The sequence below is a fragment of the Arvicola amphibius genome, chromosome 4, assembly GCF_903992535.2.
Source record: "Arvicola amphibius chromosome 4, mArvAmp1.2, whole genome shotgun sequence".
NCBI classification, from domain to species: Eukaryota; Metazoa; Chordata; class Mammalia; order Rodentia; family Cricetidae; genus Arvicola; species Arvicola amphibius.
Window position 1 is genome coordinate 5,318,714 of NC_052050.1, and position 14,145 is coordinate 5,332,858.

Sequence of the window (14,145 nt, forward strand, 5' to 3'; positions counted from 1 at the left end):
GAGGGTTTGGTTGTGGGCATTCCAAAACAAAGATCGAGGTGAAAACCCAAGAAGTTGAGCAGATGCTGCCGGAATGCACGGCGGGGAAGCAGCCGGCGTCTTTTTTTTGTTTTTTTTTTTTTTTGTTTTGTTTTGTTTTGTTTTGTTTTTTGTTTTAACCCCGCTGCCTCCTTTGAATGGCTGCGGAGAACTTTGAGGGAAGCGATGAAAGGTTCAGAGCCATGATATTAATAGTACTGGGGGAAATGGTGGCAGCTGCGACTTGGTGTCTTTGGACTTCTTGGGGTGGGGTGTCCTTCCTATGCAGCCGTGGGTAGAGGAGAGGAACCACCCTGGAGCTGGTAGGCAAATACCACACTCTCCCACAGTGTTAGCTGGAGGCTGGTGAACGGAGGAGGTCTGTCATCATAAACCTTAAACCAAGCTTGGCCGGAGGAGGCCTGTTTTCCTGAGAGTAATTTTCTTCAGGGAGTCTCTCTCAAACACTTATCTCTCAGCTCTCCCTCTCCTGCCACATCAGAAAACCTTTCTAAGCATGAATCAGGCTTGCCTCATTTTAGGTCCCCGGGAAGGTGAGAGGTCTGATTTTGGGGTGATTTGGGGGTGCTGTTAATTCACTCATTAATTTTTGCAGTGCTAAGGACTGAACCCAGAAACTTGATGCTAAGACCCGTGCTTTTCTGCGGAGCTACACCCTCAACCCATTTTACTTTATTTTGAGAGTAAATAATGCCAAGTTGTCCAGGCTGGCCTGGAAAATTGTGGTCTTCCCACCTCAGCCTCTCCAGTATGGAGAATTAAAGAAGCCACACCACCAAACCCATCATGGGAGGCTCTTTAAAAATTAGTCTAGGGCCAGGCCGTGTTGGTGCACGTCTTTAATCCCAGCATTTGGGAGGCCGAGGCAGGCGGATCTCTGAGTTCAAAGCCAGCCAGATCTACAAGAGCTAGTTCCAGGACAGGCTCCAAAGCTACAGAGAATCCCTGTCTTGAAACCCACTCCCCCCCCCCCCCCCAGAAAATAGTAGTTTAATCTAGGGATGGGTGTGGTGGCAGACACCTTTAATCCCCAGCATTCAGGAGGCCGAGGCAGAAGGATCTCTTGAGTTTGAGGCCAGCTTTAGACAGCCAGAGCTGCATAATGAGACCCCGTCTCAAAAAACAAATAAACAAAAAAACAAAATCTGGGGTTTTCCTACTCGGAGAAAAGGCAACAAAAGAGTGTGACTCCATGCCATGCTGAGAAGGGAGACAGTGTGGAGACAGAGGATGGCAGTGGACCAGCGAGGACAAAGCCCGACTCCTGAGTTCTAGTGTACGGGAATGATCGCTGATACCAGCATCTTTTTTTCTTTAATGATTGTGCATCCCAAATCCACACACCTCAGCTTCTCCTCAGAAAAATGTAAATCAGGCCACAGCTCCTTGGTTCTTAAGAAAGCAGAGTTCGTTTGCAAAAATATTTGGAAAATAGTCCATTTTGAAGCAGAATGGCTATAAAAACGATCAGTGTTGTGTCGGGGAGAAGGAGCTGCTGCTTCACTGTATGTAGTGTGTTGTTAGTGGTTTCCTGAAAGGTTCAGAAATGTGTTCTGTCGCCCAGCTTCTCCGTCCTAGCTCAGGGAGATCGGCCTGGCTCTGCCCACGGGCACTGCCGTTGATGTCAGTCCTTTCCACTCACCATGGCTTTGGGTTCACTTTTCTGCAGATATCCTCCCTCTGCCTCCCCCAACACACGTAATCAAACCGGACCAAAACTGGACCTGAGAAGCCTATTTTGGAGTTACGTAGAAAAAAAACTTTTTTGGGGGTGGTTGAGACAGGGTTCTTCTACATAACCCTGACTGTCCTAGAACTAGTTCTGTAGACCAGGCTGGCCTTGAGCTCACAGAGATCCCCCTGCCTCTGCCTGGTATTAAAGTGCTGGGATTAATGGTGTGTGTGCAACACTGCCTGGCAACAGAAAACTTTAAAAGGCCTCTGTTTTGGTAGGTTTTGAAGATTCTCTCGTGACTTGGTTTGAGTGCATTGGAGCCCATCCTACGGCTCTGGTGGTATTTCCTCTACTGTTGCAAATTTTGTAGCTTCCAACAAAGGGAGTCCAAGGAATGGTGGTCTGTGAGTGTCCGCTGCCGTGTAGGACCCCCTTCTGTTGCTAAGGACTAGAGAGCAGATGTTTTGGGGAGGGTGGCAGCTCTCTGTCCCCATAAGTTGCAGACACGGTGACAGGAGTGGGTCCTGAGATCTTGCTGCACTTTGTAGGAACCTTGGCCCCCCCACAACATCAGGATGACTGAAAAGGTCTCGGTGGTCAGTGCCTGGTCTCTGCTCGTCATGAATCTGGTCATGTCATTGGCAGAATAAAATGGCTGCATTTCTCTGGGCAGCCTTGGCTGTCCTGGAACTCACTGTGTAGTCTAGGCTGGCCTCACACTCAGATCTGCCTGACTCTGCCTCTCAAGTACTGGAATTAAAGATACACACTATACACAGTCTTTTGTTTTTGGGTTTTTTGTTATCGTTTGGTTGGTTTTCAGAGACAAATTCTCTGTGTAGCTCTGGCTGTCCTGGAACTCTCTAAATCAGATTGGCCTAGAATTCACTATTTAAATCAGGCTGGGCTCAAGCTCACAGAGATCCGCCTGCCTCTGCCTCCTGAATGCTGGGATTAAAAGCATGTGCCACTGCTGCCCGGGTTTATTTTTTTAAGTTGATAGTTATTGGAGTAGTTTTAACCGTGTCTGTTTGGAGTATTCCTTATATCCTGGGCAGTATTTTTGTAGTTTGCATGTTTAGTAGGATAATATGAATGAGACTTAATACTAGTGTCCCTCCCCTGGGTCTCACTGTCACCCAGGCTGCTAAGACATTTTATTATAGCCATGCTGGCCAGTAACTCACCATTCTGCCTCAGCTTCCTAAATAGCTGGGATTTCAGTGTGTACTGCCATGCCTGACTTAATACCTCCCTCTCTTAAAAGATTTGTTTTTACTTTTAATTATGTGTGTAGATATATATGTCTTTGTAGCATTATGTTAACTCTCTAACATGGGTGCTGGGGACTGATCTTGGGTCCTGGAAGAGCAACACACACTCTTAATTGCTGTGCCATCTCTCCAGCCCTAATACTTTTCTCTAAATGTAAGTTTTTAGTGAAGGACTGGAGAGATGGCTCAGCGGTTAAGAGCATTGCCTGTTCTTCCAAAGGTCCTGAGTTCAATTCCCAGCAACCACATGGTGGCTCACAACCATCTGTAATGAGGTCTGGTGCCCTCTTCTGGCCTTCAGGCATACACACAGACAGAATATTGTATACATAATAAATTAATAAATATTTTTTAAAAAAGTTTTTAGTGAACATATTTAGAAAGAAAGATGACGAGATAGGAGCAAGCCCTCCTCTTCCTGTGTCCTCCATGTAAATGAGCAGTGGAAATAAAGTTGCTTCCATGAAGCATGGAATTTGTGGTTGTGTTCCTGAAGCTCCTAGCAGCTAAGATTAAGCTTCTTTAGAACAGCCAGGTGGGTGGTGCACACTTTAGTGCTAGCACGCTTATCCATGCACACCTTTAATCCTAGCCCTCTTCATCCGAGTTCCAGGCCAGCTTGTTTTACGTAGTGAACTCACGACAGCCTGAACTACATAGTTCAAAAAAGCCAGGCAGTTTATTACCTTTCATCCCGGCACTCGGAGGCAGAGGGAAGCAGATCTCTGTGAGTTCAAGGCCAGCCTGGTCTACAGAAGAAGTTCCAGGACAGGCTCCAAAGCTACAGCGAAACCCTGTTTCGAAAAACAAAAGAACAAACACACACAAACCTCCATCTCCCTACCGCCTGGAAACAAACCTAAAGAAGACAGCCAGAGTCTTCTCCCCAGATTCCTGACCAGCTCAGAATTCCTACCTATTCTCTGTGGGAGTTTGCCCTTTCCCATCACACCAGTGAGCACCCTTCTGAAGTAAAGCCAATGGCTACCAGCCCTTCAGGTCTTCCTCGCTGTTGTCTGTGTGCTGGGACGGAGCAGTCCTAGGAAGAAAGAGCCTGACTGCTGTCAGTCAGCTCAAGATTCCTTCAGCTTTTCCCTTTCTCTTCCCCATTCTCCTCCCCTCCTTGCTGCTTTCCCTCCCTCAGTAGGGTCTCATGTCACCATGTTGCCCTCAGACTCACCTTGTAGCAGAGACTTTGTACTTCTCACTCCTCTGCCTCCCAAGTGCTGGGGTGCAGGCAGGTGCGTGCCACCACACCCATTGTTGCTTTCCCACCTCTTGTATGTTGTCTTTTAAGTTGCCAAAACATTTAGTGTCTCCAAGATTTGAGACGTGGTGTCTATAAGTTCAAGCTGTCTGCTATTACACTGCTTTTGTGAGGCTGTGTGTGGGGTGTGTACTCCCTGATGACAGGTCCCTCCGGAATTTGCTTTGCAGTTTATTTTTGGTTCCTACTCAGGCCAGCATTTCCATGGGGAAAGCCATTTAGGTGTAGCATCATAGCCCAAGAAGTTTGTCTCACTTGTCTAGGTACGGAGGCCCATTAAAAGAAATTGTTCTTAGTGATGTAATAGGAGGGAGTTATGTAAGGTTAAAACAAGGTGCAGGACTAAGTGCTTCTAAATTGCATTCTCTTCAGATAGGATCACAGCTTGGAGACTCTTAACAGCTGTCCTGTGAGTTTATTCTGTCCCTTGATTTTCCCTCTTCTAACTCCTTGGCCTTGAGGCCACAATTGTGTCTCCCTACTAATTGCCTGACTCAAGGGCACTTTGACCAGATGAGGGATGTGTGTTTGTATTGCAGTTGGAAGTCAAAACCCTTGGGTGTTCCTCTGGCTAGCACCTGCTCTGATTGACCTTGGCTAAGTCATTGCCTCATCTCTGGTGGAAAGTGAGATGATTCTTTAGCCTCTGAAGTGAGCTTGCACTGGTGGAGTGCTCAGAAGCATAGCTTTGCTCGCCTGGGGCAGCCATTTGATCATTTAGACACTCTTCTGATGCGTGGAATATTACCTCTCTGGGTCCCAGGGTAGTGCTAAAGAAGAGAGGCTCTGGGAAGGTTTGTTTCAGTGGCATGGGATTCCTCATTCCTGTGTCATGAGTAACTGTGGTAAGTGTGACTTCAGGAGCCCTTCAGTACTCATGAAATCTCAACTTTGTGACTTTAGAAGAGATTTAGCTGGGCAGCTGGTGGCACATGTATTTAATCCCAGCCCTCGGGAGGCAGAGGCAGGCAGAGCTCTGTTTGAGGCCAATCTGGTCTGCAGAGCTAGTGCCAGGGATACATAGAGAAGCCCTGTCGTGAAAAACCAAGGGGGGGGGGGGCAGGGGGAGAAATTTAGTAATGCAAGTAATGCACAATTGAAGTGGTACCTGCCTACTTCCAGGAGCAGCCAGAACAGATCTGTGGGTATAAAGCTGACTGAATGGTTCCCCAAATCTGGAGGACAGCGTCATCATCGTTGTCAACGGCAGAGAAGGAGTTTTTGAGGCATAGTCTCACTGTGTAGGCTGGAATTTAGTGTATAAGTATGTGGACCAGCCTGGGCTCCAACTTACTGTGATTCACTGACTCTGCCTCCCAAATGCTGTGGTTTAAAGTTGCGCTCCAGCTTAACTGAAGATCTCTTTGGAAGTTCCCAGAAGATAGGTGACAAGGATAAGCCCCAGGGATCACAGCACTGTCTGAATGAGATGCTGCTGCTGACTCGTGGTCAGAGGAGAGAAGTGAGGAGCAGCCAGCATCAGCCAGCATCACTCTGGCTAAGTGCAGGGACCTGAGAATAGGCTGAAGGGAATGGCAATGTGCTTACCTAAGACTGTGAAGGTTCAGGATTCATCCTCCCTGTGTACATACAGAAACCATAAACTGGGGTTGATACAGCCCTCCAGTTGCTGAATATGGAAAGTCTTAGTGGGATAGGGAGGGGCCCCAGGTGAAAAAGTAGGGGGTGCAACCCATATGCTGCTGTGAACACATGGCTCCTCTCATCTCTCAGTCATGCTCAGAACCACGAAAAATACTCTGTATTTCAGGGGAGCCCTTGAGTTTCCTAGAATGTTAAATGAATACAGTACTGGCCCAACTCAGTCCAGCACTGAGTACCACCTTGCACCCCCTAGAGCAAATGGGGGGGGGACACTCAGTAGTTGGCACCTCCTTATCCCCTGAAAACCATCAACAGTGGAACTCCAAACTGACCTGCTGCCCCCTCTGTTGCTGCCACCCTCATCCTACTTCTGGGAACGCTGACTCAGGAATCAGGGCAGGAAGGATTCCTTGGAGAGGCAGAGGTATCAGTTCCTTGCCTTCCTTCTGTCCTGTGTTCTGCCTTAGAGCATGGAAGGTGTTTTTGTGTTCCCTGCTTCACTGATGTCCTTGCCTTTTTTGTGGGGCTGGGTTGGGAGTGGGGGTTCAAGACGGTGTAGCCCTGGCAGTCCTGGAACTCCCTCCGTAGACAAGGCCAGCCTTGAACTCAAGAGATCCTCTTGCCTCTGCCTCTCCAGTGCTGGGAATAAAGGCGTGCACCACCACTGCCTGGTACCATACCCTGCTTTTATCTTTTTCATTTTCCTGTTTAATCAAGAACTCTGTCTTTTACTTTTTTACACAGTGCTGGGCTTCATGGAATCCTCTAGAACCTATTTGGGGCCCACATTTTTAAAAGGAGTGCAGTTATGTGTAACTGAATGGCATGGGCACATGATCAGTGTCAGCTGGCCCTGCTGGTCCCCATAGTGGGAGTCAGGGCAATTGCTGTGGCTTCTCCCAGGACAGTAGGATCTGAACTCCTGTTTTGGTCCATAGAAACTTTGAGAGTCCCTGCCTGTGACTAGCCTGGGGTGAGGTGGGACACTCTACAGTGGGAAAGCAGCACTTAGGAAGGGTTAGAGAACCTTCCAGAGGACAGGCTCTGTGCTTACTCACTAGGAGCTCCTCCCTCAGGCTCCGCCTCCTACTGGGTGCAGGGACAAGTTTTCAGCACTGCAGCCCTGGAGCCTCTGAACAGGAACGCCTCTTTAGGACCCCCTATATCTGACATCTCAGCCTGCTCCACGGGTCTCTTAGGTTAGGAACCACCTGATGTGTGACTAAGACAGGGAAGAACCAAGGGCTTACTGGAATTTTTTTGTAGCTCAGAGTAAAATTGATTTACCTTAATTGCTGTCTGAATTTGTCTATTCTAGGGTTTTGCCCTTCAGCCCAGAGGGACTGTGTTGAATGACACCTTGGTCATGTGTGGCCAGGTTGCCCAGAGTCCTAGACAAATGTGTGCTATATATTCTTCCAGGGGAGGATAATTCAAAGCAAGTTTCTCTGATTTAGTGGGCCTCCTCCTACCTTTGGTCTTCCGTCTGGCCTCTGACACACAGTAGGCAAATGCTATGCTCCTCACAAGGACCCAGTGAGCAGTAAATATGGAATGGCAACCATTTAGGGTTTAAATCTGGTTGGTTATATATATATGACTGGGGCATTTTCGGGTGTTTTTTTCTTTTGCCTGTTTGGAAAGACTGCAGCAGCAGCGTTTGCTGTTCTGCAGCTGGGCCAAGGGACTGAGACACTTGCTGTGTCATTTTTGGTTCAACCTGATAACGTGGACACATCTGGGAAAGTCTGACTATGGCAATTTAAAGGTTTTAAAAAAATGAAGATACTGAGTCATTCTTGGGGGTTGGGGAAGAGCCAGTCAGTCAGCCAGCGCTACCCAACACCCAGAAAGATGAAAACACAGCTAGCACTGACAGATTCCTGCAGGCTCCCTCAAAGAGAGCGCCCTTCATTTGCATACTGCAGCAGGAGTCTGGCTTCTGGCAGACTTCTGCCTGTCTCATCTCTGAGCCTTTTGTGAGAGCCGCTGCTGCGCTGCTACCGTGTGCAGGCTTGCTGAAGCAGCCTCGATGGCTTTCTCCCCTGGTGCGACTGCTGGCCCCTGAAGGCCAGGTGGGACGTTTACAGGCACACAACTGTGCATCTCTCCTAGAGGATCAGGCTTGGCATATGTGGTGCTGGAAGCATCTCATATTTGTCTGCCTCTGCTTAATGACTTAAGGGACTTTAAGGGTACTGAAGGTTGATGACATCATCTAGCCAGGGAAGAAAAGCTCTTCCTGCTTCTGGGGCATCCCAGTCCTTAATTTTTGCTGGTGGAATTGGTTGTCTCTCCCATCTCTTGAGACCTTTCATCTTGGCCTTCCATCTGTTCTATCACATTGGATGTGATGGCTCTCCAGAGACCGTAGGTGACTAGGGAATTCCTGGTCACATTTGCTGTTTTAGTCATTATCCTCCTTTAGGCCTGTTGAACTGTCCACACACAGCCCCTGACCTTGCCCTTGGAGCCTTCTGTGCGCTCTCATTGTATCTGACTTTTCTTCCTCCAAGGCCTTCGTCAACCTCTCTTTCTCCTGGGTTTTGAATGCATCTGGTACCTGCCCCTGGATGAATGCCACATGGGCATCGTCTTCCTAGCTTCCTGCTGAAAAGCCCTGTCAAGCCATCTCGCACCTCAGACTTTGTGGGTGTGAAGTTTGTGATGTGACTGTCCTCCCCTCCCCCAAGTTTGAGGGATTAAAAACACCACCCCCCAACTTTTTAATATGAAAACATTTCAGACACCCAGAAGAGCTGAAAGACTAGACCACTGATTACTAATTGCCAGCCACCGTGAGTCAGCAGCTGTTGTTACTCTGCCATCTGGCTTCATCTGTGTGTATGAAAATGTTTCCTTGGGAGCCACTCCTGGGTTAGGCACAGATACGGTGGCAGTGCACTCTCAGTGCTCAGGCTCACAACTTTCGGCACTCAGAACGTTGCCACCAATAAAAAGTCCCCCTCAATCCCAGTTCTTTCCCCTTTGCTGTTAGTGTCTCGTTGAGCTGTCCTTTGTTTTCTGTGTTTGCGTTTCTTTTATTCCCTACTCCTTGTTTACATGTATGCTAGGTGGGTCCTCTCGCTGTATCCTCTCGTGACTCAGATGCTTGCCTTGAACTGACTCTTGAATCTGCCCTAGTCCTTGTCAGTTTCTGGAGCATTTGATTCTACAGGCCTGCTCGCTCAGTTCTTCCCTACAGTTCCTTTCCTGGGCTAGAGCGTCATCTCTGCCTCTCCCTGTCTCCAGGCTCTCCTCCAGCCCAGACACCTTCAGGGTGACCTGCAGGTGACTACGTACACTCCCAGACCAGCTTGTCCCTGCCTGAGGTGCCTGTCCTGCCTTCCCAGTTGTCTGCAGCCAGTCTGACAGCTTTTCCCCAGTTCACAAGTGCCCCCAGTGCCCGGGGCTCACTGGCATTCCTTCTTGTGAAACAAGGATAGCAGAAGAGCTGCAGATGTGGATTCTGGGGAAACACGAGGACCAGCGTTTACTTCTTCCAACTTCCTCATGAGGGAGACTTCCAGTATTTGTCTTTTCTTTTCTTTTCTTTCTTTTTTTTTTTTTGTGGTGCTGGGACTTGAGCCTGGTGCCTTGTACAAACTGAGCACTCTGTTGCTGAGCTATCTCTGTAGATACCACCATGTTTCTGGAGCTGTGGGCCCCTTACCTGTCCCTCATGCCAGCCCTTGGTTGGCACATTGATCATGTCATTTGTTGCCCAAGCGGGGCTCCTTTGAAAGCACTGTGAAGAATTACTCCAGGACCAACCCACGTGAGTATTCTAATACTAGGAGCAGATTAGTCATAAGATGCCATATTGCAGTTTACTATTCTGGCAGCTTCCATCACAAAGCTTGCAGGCGGAGTACACGTTTAGAAGGCTAGGACAGAGCTAGCTTTAGCTGTATCCTATCAAGATGGACATTCCTGGCCACAGAGCTTTCCAGAACAGGCTGGTGAGAACTGAGGAAGTCACATCCCGGGGAAAGCCACCTGTTTGTCACTGGTCTGAGTCACCTGGGCCTCTCAGCAGCACTACTTGGAAGGACCCGCACACACCTGGAATTTTTGTGCCTGTAATAACTAAGTGAAGTCTTAGTAACTTGGGTCAAGCATGTGTGTTTCCTCCTTGATCAGTGTGACTCTTTTGTGGACTGCTCCGGTCTTGTGTGCTGCCGCACACACTCGGGGGAGGAGTTTAAGAGCACAGCCTGCAGTTGTAGTGATTATGGCAGGCCTGCTACTTGGGAGAAGTTGAAAACTGTTAAATGGGTAGGACCACCACAGTTCTCAGGGTGGCGGTGGTGGAGGGCATGAGGGGAGCGTGCGTGAACACTGCCTAGGCTAGCTCTACACAGATGCACCTGCCCACACAGGGGCCTCTCCTCCGTGCCAATTGCTCAGTCAGTCTAACCAGCTCCAGTGATGCTCCTGTTAGCTGGGCCTGCCCTGTGACTCATACTGGTGGTGTGTGGGTCCTTCAAAGCCCTGTAGGTTCCGAGGTTCACTTTTTGTTTTGTTTGTTTGTTTTGGTTTTTCAAGACAGGGTTTCTCTGTAGCTTTGGAGCCTGTCCTGGAACTCACTCTATAGAACAGGCTGGCCTCGAACTCAGAGATCCGCCTGCCTCTGCCTCCTGAGTGCTGGGATTAAAGTTGTGCGCCACCACCACCCGACATGTTAGTCAGAAGTTTTGGTCTCTGAGACTTCCTAAAGGTATCTCACAGACACTGGGACTGTTTAGAGAACTGAGCTAGAGGTAGAATAGAAGGAGAGTGTACAGCTAAGAGATGCTGGTTCTTTTAATTATTTATGTCTGTGTTTTGGTTGTATGCATGTCTGTGTACCACCTGTTTTCCTGGTACTCTGAGAGATTAGATCCCCTGGACCTGGAGTTATGGATAGGAATCGCACCAGGGCCCTCTTGAAAAGCAGAAGTCCTCTAAACAAAGAGCCATCTCTCCAGCTCCTTGTTCACTTTCTGATTTTGTTTTTTTGAGACATTGTTTCTCTGTGAGACAGGGTCTATCTGTGTAGCTTTGGAGCCTGTCCTGGAACTAGCTCTGTAGACCAGGCTGGCCTTGAACTCAGAGATCAGCCTGCCTCTGCCTCCGAGTGCTGGGATTAAAAGCACACACTGTCCTGTTCACTTCCTTAAGCCTTCTTTCCTGAGCCCAAATGAACCATTTACAAATGAGGACAAGTCTGAGTCAATGTCGTGAGTCTAACCTGGAAGAAGTCAGGTTAAATCTGGGCAGTGCCTCCAAGCTACCCAGTAGCTGCCCCTTAGAAGACTTTGCAGCATGTTTGCTTTGTGGCATGCAGGTCTCTGGGTGACAGAGGAGCAGTAGATGACCTGACAGTGGCTCACTGTGAATTGGTAGCCAGCTGGAGAGTGTGCAGACAGGAAACTTCTGCAGTGCAGATGAGCTCTCTTAGGGCGTTTCACGGGCATGACTTTGCGCGTGTGCCAGGAATGGAGTGTTGAATATGCTGGATTTTAGAACAAAATGACCCCAACTGTGAACTAGCACCTTCTTCATCAGAATCCAGAGAAGAGCGCCTGTGTTCACTTAGGATAGACTGGAAAGGCTTTCCAAGGTCAGCTTAACTGATGCTCTTTAACCTTAGGCCTAACTCCCCAGTGAGACCCTCAGACAGTATTAAGCTTCGAATGAGAATGAGCAGTGGGCAGAGAGAGAGAGCCATTGGAAGGTCTGTCAGATGGCATCCATGAAAGGCATCTGAGGAGTAACAGGTACTTGCCTGGCACACAGCCGAGGCTGGTGTGCTGGGAGATGGGGAACAGCAGAACAGAACAGTGGTCATAGTTATGCCAGGGTTTCAGAAGATCATGAGAGAAATGAAGTACCATTTTCTTCTGTTTTAATTATGGTAAAATATCGAAGTAATCATAGCATTGTGTGCCTTCCCAGCGTCACACAGATGCCACTGGCCATCTCGGCCTTACCACCATCCTGCCAGGACCTGGTCTCCATCAATCAAACTCCATAAATCTCTCAAAGGTTTTTTAACTTTTATAGAAACCCTTTATAAAAGTAGGTTTTATCCTGTGACTCCAGCTCCAAGGGAATTTGATTCCCTCTTCTGGTCTCTGGGTATTCCCCCAGATGTTCACTGTAAACATACGGTTACCTACTGTGAGGTTCTGGAAGAGCAACAGGGAACAGGCTCTGCTGTGTATGTTCCTTCAGGAGAATAGTGTGCACAGAAGACCAGTGTGGGGAGATTCTGTTCTCTGTGTGTGTGTGTGTGTGTGTGTGTGTGTGTGTGTGTGTGTGTGTGCGCGCGCGCGCGCGCGCTCGCATGCACTTAGATATATGTATGTACACATGGTGTGGGGTGTGTATGTATGTGTGTATGCTTGGGTGTGCTGCATGTATGGGGAGGCTAGAGGTCAACATTGGGTGTTTTTCTTTATTTCTTTTCCCCGCCTTTTAGTTTTTGTTTTTGAGATAAGATTTTTCTATGTAGCCTACTGGCTTGGAACTTTCTATGTAGTAGACCAGGCTGGCCTCAAACTCAAAGAAATTCCCCTGCCTCTGCCTCTGTACTGTAATTAAAAGTGTGCACCACGGGGGGCTGGAGAGATGGCTCAGTGGTTAAGAGCATTGCCTGCTTTTCCAAAGGTCCTGAGTTCAATTCCGTGCAACCACATGGTGGTGCACAACCATCTGTAGTAAGGTCTGGTGCCCTCTTCTGGCCTGCAGACATCACACAGACAGAATATTGTATGCAGAATAATAGTAATAAATAAATAAATTTTAAAAAAGTGTGCACCACGATGCCAGCATAATTTCATATATGTTTATATTTTCAATTTTTAAAATATTTATTTTATGTTAATGAGTGTTTTGCTTGTATGTCTATGTACCATGTGTGTGCCTGGTGCCTGCAGATATCAGAAGAAGACGTCAGATCCTCTGGGCTGGAGTTGTATAGAGGGTTGTGAGCTGCCATGTGCATGCTTGTCTGTGTACCGTGTGTGTCTGGAGAGTGCAGATATCAGAAGAGGACATCAGATCCTCTGGGCTGGAGTTGTAGAAGGTTGCGAGCTTATATTCATGCTTGGAATTAAACCCATGGCCTCTGGAAGAGCAGCCACCTCTCCACTCTTAAATCTAAGCCTTTTTGGGATCATATTCGTGTTTCAGATTTTAGAGCATTTCAAAGTTTTGGGTAAGGGTGCCCAATCTGTACTCCCCCCAAAATCCAAGAACCCCCATAGATTGGAGTCTTCTATAATGTAGTCACTTAGATAACTGCTGTTTTATATTTCAGTGAATGTTTATTTTAATCTTTTATAAGTATATATATATATATATATATATATTTCTGTTTAGAAAAATGTATCATGCTAACTGCAGTCTTCTCACTCCCTAGCACTTAGCAAAGCTGTGCAAAGGGATAAGGTTCCAAAGGACCTATTAGCACGTGCTGAGAGGGGCCACGTTCACAGTACCTTATGCTTCTGTTCCAGCCATGGAAACCTGGAAGTCACTTAGCCTCCTCACTCTTGATGAATGCTCTAGAGAGTGTGGGCACTTGCACTGGCGGTCTTGCTTTAGTGCAGTTTACCCCTACTGGATGACGTCGCAGACCAGCGCTCAGCATCTTAAGTCACCCTCTGCCTCTCCCCCACCCCCCCACCCCTGTCAGGGTCCAACCTTGACCGCTTGCAGGGATTCCCTTCACCTGTGCTTCTGCTGTAGGCCAGCATGTCTACGTGTTCTGAAGTATCTTGGTTTCCTCCCTTGTTTCTTCAGTAGGCATTTGTGGCGTTCCTGCTCAAGTTCCCTTCTGAAGGGCTGCTGCAGTGTGCAGGACCTTTGCTCTAGTCGGGTGCAGTGGGTCCGTGTTTCTCAAGCATGCAAACCCAGCACTTGACATAGGTTAGAAAATAAAGTGACTGCACTCTTTTTCAGGAGCCCCTTTGGGTCTTTCTCTTTCCATAGTGCTCCTGAGATGGAGGTTCATAGCAAAGGGTATGTGTGTCAGAAAGCCTTTCTGTTTCAAAAAAAGTAATGTTTGTATGTGTGTATATATGCTTGTCTGTGTGCATGTATGTGTGTGTGCTTGTATGTATGAGGTCAGGAGCATATACATGTATAATTGAAGGTCATCTTATGTCTTCAAATCATTTTCTACCTTATGTTCCAGACAGGTCTCTGACTGACTGAGCTAGGTTGATCTAGTGAGCGGTGGAATGTGACTCCAGTTCTCAGGCTTGTCTGGTAGGCACACTACTGATGGAGCCGCC

At 47.9% G+C, this 14,145-nt stretch overlaps 1 protein-coding gene across 1 annotated transcript in view; it reads left to right on the top strand.

The window, feature by feature from the left end:
• The window catches only part of Ube2o (ubiquitin conjugating enzyme E2 O), a 41,715-nt gene that overhangs the window by 725 nt on the left and 26,845 nt on the right, over nt 1–14,145 (top strand). The window lies entirely within an intron of this gene.